Below are 13344 nucleotides of genomic sequence, written 5' to 3'. Positions count from 1 at the left end.
CATTGTACCTGCTCACCAAATATGAATGGAATTAGTCAACAGTTTAATAAAAAATTTCAATTTATTAAAACAATATTTCAAAAAGGGTAATGAAATATTACCCTTTGATCATAATTTTAAATGATGACTAATTTTAAAGACAGTATCAGGGGATCAAGATATGTTTTAGGAGAGGGGAGCATCTTTTGTGAAAGTTTGAGTAAGAGGACATTGTTCAGGAATTACAAATAATTTGAAAAGACTGGAAGATACATTCCCATAGTTGATGGTGGCAAAAGTAGGACTAAGATGTAAATAGAGACCAGATCATAAACTGTCTGTAACATTTAAGATGCCATCAGTGGCAAATAATAGGTAACCTAACCTAAGGCACTTAAGGAATACAAGATTCTAATCAGTGTCTGAAAGTAAACTGTCCTGGATCAGATTCAGTAGCTCAAAAGTATTAGGGTACTGGGTTTGGATCTTGGGCATTCTCTTGGTTTTTCCCTCATTGTTGCAATGGCTGCCATAGCAACAAATATTCTTAGAGTCCCTCAGAACAATGTCCCAGATATGGAGGGAGAGAATGGGAGAAAAAGGCTCCTGACTTGCATTAAGCTCCTCTTTTTCTGTAAAGGAGAAAAAAATATTTCCAGAAGCTCCCAGTAGATTTTTCATTTTGTTTAGGGATACCTATTTAGCAAATAAAAATACAAGATGCTCAGTTAAATTTGAATTTCACGTAAGCAATAATACTGTTTAGTATAATAATCAGAACATACTTATACTAACAAAAAGTTACTTATTTGAAATTAGGATTTTACTGAGTACTATGTATTTTATCTGGAAATTCTACTCTTATTTCAATAGTGAGAGCAGGATTATATATGCTCACCCCTAGACTAGTCACAGGTAAATATTAATGTGGATGCCATGATGAGCTTAGTTTCCTGGGCCTGGGCACATTGCCAAAATATGGGTGTAGTTAGCAAAGTCAGGAAAGACTGGTTGTTACATGAGTACAAACTGTGTAAGCCACAGGATCTGTGTAAATTGGTAAGGTGGTTTTATTCCTGTCTGTAGATGATGTGGAAGTGTTGAAGGATTTAAGCAAAGAAATGATATAATTAGTTTGGAAATTCGTGTAAAGATATCTTCTCTGGTAACGTGCAGATTGGTAAAATTAGAGGAAGAGATATCAGATAAGAAGCTATGACATTAGTTGTGTTAAAGAATTGTGAAGGCACTTGAACCTAAGAAATAGCAGAAGGAATTTAGAAATATGTAAGAGGATTATATATGCATATTTATTGATCATAGTTGTCAAGATTTCAGACTTTGGACTAGAAATGTTTTTGCGTTATATTTTGGCTTTGCTGTAAAATATGTGTGTAAGTTTCTTTATCTTACTGGCCTTAGTTTCCTTATCTCTAAACATGAAGATAATAAAACTATGTGATTTATTATGGCATTGAATGAGGTTTCAGTTAGTCAGGGTTCTCCAGAGGACACACACACACACACACAGTGTGCATGTATATATATTCTGCCCACTTTATATAAACATTTGTATGTGTGTGTGCGTGTGTGCATGTGTGTGTGTGAAAGGGAGTTTATTAGGAAGAACTGGCTCACATGATTACAAAGTCCCATGAGAAGTGATTACAAGGTGGAGGATGAAAGAAGCCTGTAGCGTGGCTCCCCAGGAAGCTAGTAGCATGGCTCAGTCCAACTTCAAAAGCCTCAAAACCAGGAAAGGTAACAGGACAGCTTCCAGTCTGAAGCTGAGGGCCTGAGAGCCCCTGGAAGGTTTCTGGTGGATCCCAGAGTCCAAAGGTCAAAGAACCTGGAGTTTGTTGTCCACAGTCAGGAGGGATAAAAAGACTTACTGCTCTGGAAGACAGAGACAGAGAGAGAGAGAGATACACAAAAAGGAAGCCAAGTAACCTTACCGCCCTCTTTCTTTTGCCTGCATTGTTCTATTAATAGCTGCACCCGTGGTAGATTCGATGATGCATAGTCACACTGAGGGTAGTCATCATCTCTCAACCCACTGACTCACTTGTCAATTTACTTTGAAAATTCCCTCACAGACACACCCAGAAACAATGCTTCACCAGCCATCTGAGCATCCTTAAATCCAGTCTAGTTGACTGACAACTAATATTAAAAACAAAGTGAGCCTAATATGCGTTTAATGGATGTTAGCTGCCTTTATTATTTTGGTTTTACTGTTAGTTTTGTCATGTATTATGACAGGTATGATACAGCATTGAAGATAAAAGATAAAAATTCTCCCCAACCTGCTCTACCCATGATCTTTCCCATCTCAGGTGATAACAACTCCTTCCTTCCAGATGCTCAGAACAAAAACTTTATTGTCACCACTGATGTCTCTTTCTGTTACATTCTATATTCAGTTTTGGGGGGATTCCTTCTGGCACTCAGAATATATTCAAAATGCATCCAGAATTCTGCCATTGCTCATCACTTCCCCTGCTGACCCTCTGGTCTGAGCTGCCATCATCTCAGTGGATTGGGGTGAGTATTGCTCTAATAGACTTCCCTGCTTGTACTCCAGTTCCCTGTTGTCCATGCTCAGCACAGTGGCCAGGGTGCTTAACCACTAGGTCAGATTTTGCTGATTTTTGCTCATTCCTGCAATGGCTTCCCACTCTACTAAAAATAATAGCCGAAGTATTTAAACTACATGACTGATCCCGTTTGTTCGCCGACTTCACCAGCTGTGGCTCCTTTGCTAACTCCACTTGGTCCTGTTGATCTGTCTGCCCAGGCTACTCTTTCTGCAGATATTTAAATACCTCATTGTTTAACTCCTTCGAGTTTTCCTCAAATCACACCCACTCAATGAACCCAACTTCAGCCAGCTTATTAACAATGTCAAGCAACTATCACCACCCAAAGTGCCATTCAATATTCCCTTCATCTATTGTGTCTTTTTATCTGTTTTTCCCATGGCCCTGGTTGTATTCTAATTTACAACATAGTTTACTTATTTGTTATAATTATTGTTGGTTATGTGACTCTTCCTCTCTAGTTAGAACCATCTTTATATGTTTTGTCCAATGACATATCAGAGCACCCAAAACAATGGGTTTTGGGTATTCAATACAATGCAATGACTAGTAGGTACTCAATAAATATTGGTTAAAAATACTAAGTTTTTACCATATGTGGTCACATATATGTCATTCACTCTTGCTCTTTATGTTTTAAAAACAAATAACTATTAAATACTTACTCTGTGTTAGGCATAGTTCTCATTATTTTACATGTCATTGAATGCTTACAGGAATTTTGTGGTATGCATCTTTCCTTAGCAGTGAAACACAGTGGTTAAAGGCAGAAATTAGGGATATAGCACAGCAGAGAAAATCTCAGAATTTCAAATTATTATGCACGGATATAAGTCTTGGCTCTGCCACTTACTGGGTATAATGCCTTGAGCAAGTGACATAACCCCCTCTTGCCTCAGTACCTAGACTTTCTCATTTGGGAAATCAATACAGTCTATTGTAGTACAGCCCTCATAATACCATTGTTACTGTAATGGAGTTAACACATCTAAAGTATTAGAATGGCGTCTGGAACAGAGTATACACTAAACTAATGTAAGCTATTATTCTTACAATTAATATTTTGTCACTTTTTCACATTATGGACGTGAGACTTAGAGAAGCCAATTAACTTGGCCAAGGTCACATAGATAGTGAAGAGGCATTTAGGCCTTTGACCCCCAAACTGTGCTTTTAACCACCATGCAACAAGAAACACGAAAAGTCTTTTGGGGGGAAATATAATGAGTTGAAATATGGATTTTTGTATCTTCACCCCAGGATATTTTCCACCTAAATTTAGACTTCCTAGAAAATATCAAATTTCTAGCTATATGTTTAACTTTCTCTCCAAGCTGGCATAAAGCAGACTTGATCTTTGGAAGACAGCAGGGTTCGTGTGATTATTTTCATGGCCTTTGCCAAAAGTCAGTCATTTAAGCATCTTCACGGCACAAGACCAACTGCTTTATACATCAGCTGCTCTGTGAAAAAGTTGAAAATGTGATAGATTTGCTGACAAGCATATTTTATGTTTGATGTGCATACATTTTTTGCAATGATAAAAATAGAAGCCCTTAAGAGTTACTGAGTAGTTTGTTTTCCCTTCTGTCTCTTGAATATTTTGATCTTAAGAAAGAGCAGATGTCTTGCTCGTTTTCACCTGTGTTTCCAGTTTTAGCTTCCACAGTATGCATTGCTTCATTTATGAGAAAATATTCCTACCTACTGTGTGCAAAGTTGAATGTATGTTGTCTTGTGGGCAGACTCAAAAGCATCAAATATTGCATTATAATCTGGTAGGAAAAATGGAAAACCATGAATGCGTCAAATCTAGCAGTAACACCTCAGTGCAAGCCATAGTCATTCTTCACCTAAAGCACTGCAATAGCCTACTCATGCTCTCCCAGATTCTCTAAGCCATTCCACACTTAGAAGCCAGAGTGATTTTACTGCATTACATACCTAACCGTGTTTGTCCTCCACATAAAATCTTTTAATGGCTTCTCATTGAAGTAAAATCCAAAATCTTTTCCATGACCAGAAAGGTCATGCATGATCCTGCCCCTGTCAATCTTTCTTAGACCAACTCTTACTAATGCCCATGCTATTCTGCCAAACTAGACATGATTTATATCACACCATCCAAACTTGTTCTGGACTCAGGACATTAGTACTTACTGTCTCTATATATTGCATGTTCTTTTCACAGATTTTCATATAAATAAACTCCTTCTCAATACTTAGAAGCCAGTTATATTTATTTTTGTATTGAGGCCTTCTCGTAATAAATATTTTCAGTTATACAGAGAAATTCTATGCCTCTTATTCTCTGCTGTATCCTCATTGTTCAAAGTACCAATCAATTATAGGTGCTCCCTAAGTGACTGTTGTTTTCTGATTGACTGACTGATGAACTGACTATGAATATATCTGCAAAAAAAGTAAAGGTTCCTCAGTGCCAATAGAGTCATAGAGAAAATGTTAGGGATTCCATGAGAGGGTGCAATCAGGCTAGAATGGTTATCGTGGACTGGTTCATTGAGAAAGAATCTGCTGAATCAGATCTGGCATAGGTAGTATCATTGTTATTTTTGTCATGGGTAAATATTTAGTGTCTGCTATGTGTGAAACAGTATTCTAAGTCTATTCTAGAAACAGTATTATTTAATATTCATAAAAACTCAGTGAGTTAGGCGCAGTGGCTCTCACCTGTAATCCCAGCAGGTGGGTCACTTGAGCCCAGGAGTTGGAGATCAGCCTGGGAAATATGACAAAAATGCATCTTTACAAAAAAAAAAAATTACCCTGGTGTGATGGTGCACACCTGCGGTCCTAGCTACTTGGGAAGCTGATGCTGGAGGATTGCTTGAGCCCAGAGGTTGAAACTGCAATAAGCGTTGATCATGCCACTCCATCCTGGGCAGCAGACTAGACACTTTCTGAAAACAAAACAAAACAACAAAAACAACTCAGTAAGTCACTATTCATTTTAAAAGCTATGACTGAGGGCCAAATAAATTCTGACACATACAAGTTGACATCGTGAGCAGCAGAGCAGGAATTTGAATCTACACAAACGGTAGATTCCTTGCATTCAGTGGCTTTTCTACACTGGATTTGGACAAGTGGGGACAAAAGAAAAAGCCAATCTAGTTGGAGGAAAAAGTATTATCACACGCAAGGAAGAGGGAACATCTAAATACCATATCAGGAGTATGTTAGTTGGTGAACCAAAGGGATAAACAGGAAGTTTAAAAGTCAATTGGAATCAGATCAGTAAGGGGCTTCAGTAACAGGCTGAGATGTTAGAGTGACTGTAGAACACAGAAGGCGTGGGAGGCCTTTGGAGAAGAAGTTGGTATGGGCTTAATCTGGGCTTTATCTGAATCACTATTCATTTTACAAGTATCCAGGTTTTAACTTGTAAGACCACTCATTTGAAAATCTTGTTCGCGAAGGAACAAAGTGAGAAGGGGTCTAGGGTCAGGAAGAATAATTAGGAATTGCAGTGTTTAGGACTAGAAGTAACTGATCTTTCTCATACTACTAATAACATGTTTCCCCAAAGAATTGTGGCTCAAAAATATTTCATTCTCAATAATTTTTACATTGCCACTGTCAGTAGTATTAGCTCTATTTTGCAGGTAAAAACAATTTAATTTAAAATAATGATATTCAGGAAGGGCAAGTGATTAAAAAGCCCAAGATCAAATGATGAGCATGACTGAGAAGGGAAGATTTTCACGAAATTGTTAGGCAAAATTGGGGAAGTTTCCCCACTGAGGGAAGCATGGTTCCTGCAGCGCTTACCTCTCATAAAACAGCTCTATGTTGAGATCCTTTGCTAGTGCTGTCTCTATCTTACAAAGCTGCAGAACTGCCAGGAAGCAAGGAGCAAGAACAGCAGAGCCAAATTCCTGGTTTTGAATACCAAGCCGGGCTTTCTATCTATTTCTCTCTAAAGAATGTATTTAACAGTACTTTGTCTTGGTTGCAAAGAGCTGTTTGTTTTTTTAAATCAAATCAATTAAATTGTGTAAAGTGCTTAGACCAACGCCTCGTATCAAATAAACTCTCCCAAATATTTTATTGTTGATGATACTTACAATAATTCTGCAAGCGTTACTATTTTTTTAATATGTGAGAGAATTAAAGCTCACACTAATGATGCTGTACCTCAGGAGTATTAATGCCTGAAAACAAAACAAAACAAAAAAAACCTTGTGAAGAATAATAAATACATTTTCATTTCTTCTGGAAAATGTGTGCAATATCGCAAATGGGGAAGACTGGCAACAATTGTTAAATTTCCCTATACCAAAATATGATAAATCCACATTTCCTTTTCACTGTGAGGGGAGGATGATAGATGATAAGAAAGAGGTTGTGGGTCTCCCAGAACAAACACATTCACAAAAATCCACTGGCCAGGCCCTGCTCTTCAAGAACACTGCCTTATCCAGTCTTACCCACTTCCTTTGATCTCCTGCGTCTGATTTGGTCAGGGTTCAAGAATACCTCTGGAGTCAAGCAGACTAGATCAGAACTTTGCTATTTCTTTACTAGCTGCGTGAATATAAACAAGCTGCTTAACCTCACTTGACCTACATTTTTTCATATATATAATGAGCAAAGTGATTCTTAACTTCGAAGAATCTTCAGGTTCACAATTTACCATGTAAATGTGTGCTGTGCTTAATAATGATTACAGAAACATTAGCAATCACTATTTCTTGGTACTTACGGGTATTCCAGATATTCTGGATGATGGAAGTAGTTTAAATTTTAGGTGAATGAAAGCATTTTCTTGAAATACTGTTAATATAATTATCCAAGATTTTTCTTTTTCTTTTTCTAATCTTCATTTTTTACTTTTTCTAAAATTCTGTCTTTGCTGTTTCTCCCTGTTTGTTTCATCCATCCTATCCGAAGAGATGTTGTCAAGATGCAGTAAGATCTAGGAGAATGTCAAGCACAATGTGTGGTAGGTTGCGATCACTAACCAGCAATTCTGAGTCTCATCAGACAGGTCACATTGCTGAACCTCAATATCGTAATCTCATAATATACCGTTTGCAGTTATGTAACAACATTTAAAAATCAGTGGATAGAAAACTGCCTTGCACATAACACAAGTTGTTAGTTTCCTCTCCCTTTTCATCTCTTTTATCATTCTTCTGTCTCTGGATTGTCAAGGGACACTATTTCTCATTAGCTGTCTCAGCAGATATTCTTAAATGTCCTTGGGACTCAACACATACTCTGGGGAAGCATCAACAAAACCAAGAATTAGTGGATGAGGTGACCTGAGATAGGTTGAACTTTCCTAAAACCTTTGGGAGCACTGTGGGGACATGCACAGACCCAGCATTTATTCAATAATTTCCATTATTAATGCATCCAAAGCCTTGTATTCTCTTGAAGCAGTGTATTCAAGGCCCACAAGCCATCTCCCTCCACCTCCTCCTCTAAACCACTTCTCTGAACTTAGATCTGATGTTCCTGTCATTTGCTCTGTTCCAGCCACTTTGCCAAGCCTTCCAAGAGACCTACTTTACCCTGGAATTCCCTTTCCATCCAGGGACTCTAACACACACTCTGGGCCTAGTATGCCTTTTGCCCCTTTTCTTTCTTATTTTTCTTTGTCACTTTTTACCATCTGACCTACCAATTTATTTCATGTATTTCTTTGTCTGTGTCTTTCATCACCCTCTATCCTATGAAGCCCGTGAGGCAGGGACGTGGTCTGCTTTGTTTACTGGGTCCAGCATGTAGAAGTTGCTCAATACATACTGCCTAATGACTGAATGGTCAGAAGCATTTAAAATTGTTCATTTAATAATCACGTTGTGAAAATGGGAACAGCATGGTGAACACAAAGAGGTATTCCATGAAGTGAAGACACTGATCTTAAAGAAAACAAATACTAAAATAAGCACGTGTTATAACTACTCTTGATCCTAGCACTGTACCTCCTCAAATCCAATCTTTGCCCTTCACTCTTTCTGGAATACTTGTGCAACATCGCAAATGGGGAAAATTGGCTATAATTATTAATTTTCCCTATACAAAAATGTGATAAATTCCCATTTCCCTCTTCACTGAGAAGAAGGTAGAATGATAGATGATAAAGAAGAGGCTGTGAATCTGGTCTGTAGTATGTTAGAGGGTGCCTGCCCCGGCAGGCTCCTGGCTGAGTTTTGCTAGTGGAAGGCAGTAGCATGAGTGCAAAGGCCAAGAGAAGGGAGAAACAGGGCATTTACTAATTTACTTGCTTCTCTGCCTCAGGCAGTGGTTGCATCTTCTCTATGCTGTGGGTTCCTTGTAGCTCCTTGGTGACAATGTCTGACTTGTCTCACTTTCTACCATTGTTTTCTCAGCTCCTCCATCATCTGTGCAGCCAATGATATTCTCTCATTATATTTTCTCCTTTGAAATCTGAAGGCACTTGGGGCTGTTTGTTTGTTTTTTCCTTTTTTGCTTACACTCTGACTGGCGACGCTGAGTGCTCTTCTGGGAATGCGCAGTATCTGTGAAGCACATTACAGGGCCTCTCCTGGCCCAGTGGAGCTGTCCAATAAGAGGGTTTCCTAAAGCAGTGACAGATTACTCTTTGAGAAGGGGAACATGAAGAGTCAACAACAATAGCAAGGGCAGTGAGCCTTTGAGAAAATGAAAATGACTTACGTGAAGGCTCTGTGCCAGGAGAAAGTTGGGGTTCACAAATGACAGCACCGTAGAGCACATAGAACGAGTAGATGAAGTGAGAAGCATTTGGTCAGTCATCCTGATTCCTGTTGACAATTCATAGGTCTTTTTCCTGTAATTCACGAAGCTCCACAGAAAAGTTTTAATCAAGGAGGGTTAAAGTGGTGTTCTCATCTGGTCTGTGCTTTGTAAAGATAAGTAACTGCAATATATAGGCTGCAAGATGCAGCCTAGGCGGCCAGGTGGGAGGCTGGGGCTGCAGCCCAAGTGCCGGGGCCGAGTGGTTTGGCCCAGGATAGTGGTTGAGGCTTAGATGGGAAGGGAAGAGCCAGAAAACAGCCCAGTCCTGAGCTCATCTCCTCACTCTTCCTTCCTCTGCAGACTGCTGGCGTGTTCTCTTTGTTGCTCAGTCTGAGAGGTGCTGCCAGCTCCATCGGCTTTATTTTTATGTTGGCGCCTAAAAGCCTCACCTCAAAGAGAGGAGACTCTGGAGACAATGTGAAGGACAAGCAGGCACAGAGATACTTCCCTTCATCCACCCTTCCCACAGACCAGCTGAAGCAAAAGTTCAAAATAACTCCAAGCTGTTAGGAAAAAATTGCCAAAACCACTCCTCTTTCTCCTGTAGTGACAAAGTGCTGCAGGGCCTGCCACGTTTGATTGTTCTCATTCTAGGCCTGCTTCCCTGTTCTCAGGTGGGCTACCTTACTTCCTCAGCTTTGCTTACATCTGTCTCTCGGGGTATTTCTAGGGGCTCTAAGACTAATCTGGTCCTCTCAGTGAAGACTTTTTGGGAACTACTTCTATTGCTTTTTGCAATGTTCCCTGTCACACAAGAGCAGTTTTCTGCCAGTGCAGAACACTAGAACCAAATGATACCAGCTAATAAATAAGGCTATTTCATGGTTGGCGAAGAAGCACTAGACTTGAAACCGGACAGTGTTTTACTGAGGTCACGCTGTTACTCCATCACCTTGGAGAGATCAACCAAGAAGCAGAGGCTTTGTGGCATGAGTGTAATATTTACTCACAGATACTGGACATAGTGATGAGACAGGCACCAGGGCTTTATAAGGGCTTCATACACACTGTTCCATTTCAACCTCCCAGTGACCCTTGAGAGAAAGGCTGTTTATTTTGTCCATTTTCACAAGTAAGGAAACCAGCTCAGAGAGATTAGGGAACTGGCATGAAATCACACAACTGGCAAGTCATAGGGAGGAAATGAAACTCAGGCTTTCTTATCTCAAATCTTTGTTCCTACTATGACCCCTTCGATACAAGCTAGTGCCAGGAACACTGGGGTGAGAGCCAAAAGGATCTCAATCTGACGACTGCTTCTCTGCGTTGCCAGCTGGGCGATGTCAGGCAGGCAGCCCAGCCTCCCTGTGCCTTCCTCTTCCTTATCTATGAAATAATGATGCTTTTATTATTTTAACTCATACTAAACCTTTTGTTGCAGTGTAGACCTTTACAAGATGCAGGGGACTGTGGAAGATTTCATGAGACAATTCATAGAAAACATCTAAACTGCGCTGTGGTCTGCAATTCAGATTGCACATTACGCAGAAATTTATTTCAGCCTTGTCTCATAACTGTGCAACTCTAAATGCTTAACTTAAAACCTCTGAGTCTCACATGTGTACAGTGGGGTCAAATTTGACTTACCTAGAAGTTTTGTAACGAGGATTAAATAAAATTAATGATCATACAGAGCAACCCACATGTGGTAAGTGTATTCTCCTCTCTTTAGGTAGGACTCACAATCTTTCTATTTAAGCACTATCTGTCTATCTACCTCATGGTATAATTGAGATTATCCCCTTGATACAATTAGTGTACTGGAGAGAAAAAAAGCTCAAAAAATACTATATGGATGCTAAGGATTACTATCACTAAATTAAACTTTGAATTCTGTGAATAATTAGAAAGAATGAGTAATTAATGTCATATACTAAATTACCTAGTGTTTTTCAGTTGTATCTATTTATTTATTCAGGGCCCTTAATTTGATGAGCCATTATTTATTTTTATGTATAAAAGACCAGTGTATTGCTTATCTCGTCTCTTTATAAGAATTGTTGATCCTAGCAGAAAGAAGAATATTTTTTAAATGAGCTATAACCAGTGGATATGAATGCAAATTCATAAACTCTAATATTCTTTCAGTATCTTTTCTTCATCATTTCACAATTGTTATTCCATGTGCTGATGATCAATCCCCTATTTCCGGGTGATTGCCTTATTAATGGCAGAATGATGAGAAAGGAATTAAATATTTGCACTAGGGGCTATGCTTAATTGAGTTCCTTCTCTGCTTATTGCAAGCTTCTGGTTTTGAAATTAAAACCAACAAAAATGATGCCATTTAGAAATAGAGCTAATATGTGAAGTTGTTTAAATATGATAGAAATTCTACAGAGACTTGGACTTTGAATTTCATGTTCAGATATGTGGTGTAATTTTAGAAACAAAGCGTAATTTATTTCTAATTTTAAAAATTATCCAAGTTATATTGAGTTTATACATTGTCACCAAAACTATGTCAAAAACTGAGGGGTGAAATAAAAAACAATATAAACCCAATAACAGTTGAACATACCATATCATCTAATTAACTTACACAGCATCTTAAAGAAGGGTCTGTCTTTATTCTTATTAGCAGAGACTAAACTGAAATTCATTCATCTATTCAAGCACAAATATTTATTAGGACTCCTTGTTTGACAGCAATATACTTGATTCTGGGGATGTAACTGTAAACAGAACACTTAAGACCTCTATTCTCAATCTACTATTATTCTAGTAGTACAAATAGAACATGAAAAAGTAAATGCATGAAGGACAGGTGACTGTTAATTGTATTAAATGTTGAAAGCTGAAGATAAGCCAACTATGGGAAAATTCTGGAAGACTCCAGAGGGAGAAGCAAGTGCAAAGACCTAGGGAAGGAAGAGAAGAAACAAAGGAGGCAGACATGACTGGAGCCAGCCAACAAAGGCATTGCATGGGGGACACATTCAGAGAGGTGTGTAGGTCGAGGTCAGACCATGCAAAGCTCTGTAGATGATGAAAAGTTACTTAGATTTTTTTCCATTGATAATGGGGAAGTAATGAAAGAGTTGAAGCAATGTGGTTATTTAATTTTTTAAAAAATGTTACTTTGGCTACTATTATCTAGAAAATGGACAAGATAGAGCAAGAATAGAAACAAGGAAATCAGTTAAGATGCTACTAAGGTGGTCTGGGAGAGACATAATGTCAATGTGTGTTAGGATAGTGCTATCAGAGGAGATGATACACAGTGGCTTCTACAAACAGGACTGGTGTTATATTAGATATGGGAGGATGGACGAAGGGATAAATTATAGATTTTCCCTTTAAATACTTGATTAAACCCAATTTCACTTACTGGCAAGAACAACTCTGGACATTAAAGATTTTGTTGCTTTTTATAACTATTTTTTTATTTTTTGATGGGACAGGAAGGATTAACTGTTCCATTTGGACATATTGTTTGAATGTAAAATGTAAGTTAAATAGACAGTTGAGTATACACATTTGAAATTCAAGATCTTTATCTTACACGTACCAATTCAGGTTGTCATTTTCTTAGTGTATTTAAAAACATGGGCCAGCCTGAGATCACCTAAGGGGAGAGTTTGTATAAGGAAAAAAAGAGTCCCTAAATTTGGGGCAGGGGATTTTTGATAGTTAATTTATGTGTCATCTTGACTGAATTAAGGAGCACACGGGTATCTAGTTAGTCACTATTTCTGGGTATGTCTGTGAGGATGTCTCTGGATGATACAATACTTCAGTCAGTGGATTCAGTGAAGTAGATGTCCCTCCCCATTACAGGTGGGCATCATACAATTTGTTGAGAGCCTGAATAGAACAGAAGGCAGGAATAGAAGAAATTTGCCCCCTTTTTTCTTCCAAACAGTTTGAACTGAGATATCTCATTTCATCTTATTTTGCACTTTTACTGGGATTTACACCATTGGCATTCCTAAATTTTAGGCCTTTGAACTCAGACTGAATTGTACTACTGGCTTTCCTGGGTCTACAACCT

The sequence above is a fragment of the Mandrillus leucophaeus genome, unplaced genomic scaffold (assembly GCF_000951045.1).
Source record: "Mandrillus leucophaeus isolate KB7577 unplaced genomic scaffold, Mleu.le_1.0 Scaffold317, whole genome shotgun sequence".
Taxonomy (NCBI): domain Eukaryota; kingdom Metazoa; phylum Chordata; class Mammalia; order Primates; family Cercopithecidae; genus Mandrillus; species Mandrillus leucophaeus.
The sequence above is the reverse complement of the archived record's forward strand: the minus strand, read 5'-3'. Positions refer to the sequence as shown.